Here is a 2,039-nt window from a genome sequence, read left to right as displayed (position 1 = left end):
GCAGAGGCTGGAGAGAACAGCCAGATAGCACAAGCAGCAGAAGGAACTGGCAGAGCAGGCAGAAGGCAGAGGAAGGAAGAGAAGCAGAGGAGGAAGGCAGAGGGCAGACAGCAGAGAGCAGAGGGCAGACAGCAAAGAGAACAGGAAGCAGAAGCAAGGGCAGAAGCTAGAGAGCATAGCCAGACAGCGCAGCAAGTTGTAAAGCCTTTCGATTGTATTCATTCATTTCTTCACCCAACGTTTCTGCATATTCGCTCATGTCCCACAATCCTTGCGGAGGAACCCCCCCGCACTGATCCTTCCTCTTTACTCCCAATCTTTGTAATGATCAGTACATCTTGATTGCATGTTTGATCAGTTTCAGATTGAAGAAGCTGGTAGAATTCTTCGATTTCATCCTCACTGGCTTTAGTGATTGATGCATAAATTTGAGTAATAGTGGTATTAACTGGGCTTCCTTGTAGGCACATGGATATTATCCTGTCACAGACAGAGTTGTACGTCATGAATGGATATGTTTTTTGACAATGAATGCAGCACCATTCCTCTTCAATATGTCATTTCTGGCATAGTAAAGCATGTGGTCATCAGATTCAAAATGGCCAGTAGCAGCCCATTTCAGCTCACTAATGCCTAAGATATCAATGTTTATGCATTCCATTTCATTTTTGACAACTTCCAATTTTCCCAGATTCATACTTCTTACATTCCGTATTCTGATTTTCAAAGGATGTTTACAGCTGTCTCTTCATTTTGAGTTCTGCCCCATCAGCAAATGAAGGTCCTGCGGACTTTTCTCCTATGAGCTTTACTCCATTCGCGTCATCATGATTAACTCTACTTTGAGGAGGCAGCTCTTCCCCAGTCTCATTTTGAGTGTCTTCCATCCTGAGGGGCTCATTTTCTGGCACTATGTCTGACAGCGTCTCTCTGCTATTCATAAGGTTTTCAGTGACTAAATATTTGGAAGTAGTTTGCCACTCCTTCTTCCTAATCTGTCTTGTCTGGAAGCTCATCTGAAACCTGCCCACCATGGGTGACCCTGCTGGTATTTAAAATACCGGTGGCATAGCTTTCAGAATCACAGCAACTCACAAGCCACCACAGTATGACAAACTGACAGACGAGTGGTGGTTCTTAGGTGCCATCAAATTAGTACCAACTCATAGTGACACTATACATAAGAGAATGAAACCTCACAATCGTTGCTATGGTTGAACCTATTGCTGCTACACTGTGCCAATCCATCTCACTGGGGACTTCCTCTTTTTCGCCAACCCTCCACTTTACCAAATATGATATCCTTCCCCAGGGACTGGTCCCTCCTGACAATTTTTCTGATGTATTAGATAAAGTCTGGCCATCCTGGCTTCCAAGGAGCAGTCTCGTTGTACTTCTTCCAACACAGATTGTTTTTTATTTTGGCAGCCCGCGATACTTTAAATATTCTCCTCCATCACCACAACTCAAATGTATCAATTCATATACAGTCTTCCTTATTCACTGTCCAGTTTTCACATTCATATGAGGTTATTGAAAATATCATGGCTTGGGTCAGGCTGACCTTAACCCTCAAACTTATTATCTTTGCTCTTCAACACTTTAAAGAGGTCTTGTGCAGCAGATTGCCTAATGCAATGTTGTTGAGTTCGTTCTGAATCATAGCAACCCACTATAGGGCTTCCGAGGAGCGACTGGTGATCTTGAACTGCTGACCTTGTGATTCAAAACTGACTTTGCAGTCCAGCCCATTAACTCGCAGTGCCACATTGCCTAATGCAATACATCATTTGATTTCCTGACTGCTGCTTCCAGTAGTGTTGGTTAATCTGAGCAAAGTGAAATCTTTGAGCTTCTCTCCATTTTATATGGATGCTATTTATTGGTCCAGTAGTGAGGATTTTTGTTTTCTTTATGTTGAGGTGTAACCCATACCGAAGACTGTGGTCTTTGATCTTCATCAGTAAGAATTTTAAGTCCTCTTCACTTTCAGTAAACAAAGTTGTATCATCTGCATATTACAGGTTGTTAATGAGTCT

The sequence above is a fragment of the Chrysochloris asiatica genome, unplaced genomic scaffold (genome assembly GCF_000296735.1).
Source record: "Chrysochloris asiatica unplaced genomic scaffold, ChrAsi1.0 scaffold00135, whole genome shotgun sequence".
NCBI lineage: Eukaryota > Metazoa > Chordata > Mammalia > Afrosoricida > Chrysochloridae > Chrysochloris > Chrysochloris asiatica.
This window is presented reverse-complemented; position numbering follows the sequence as displayed.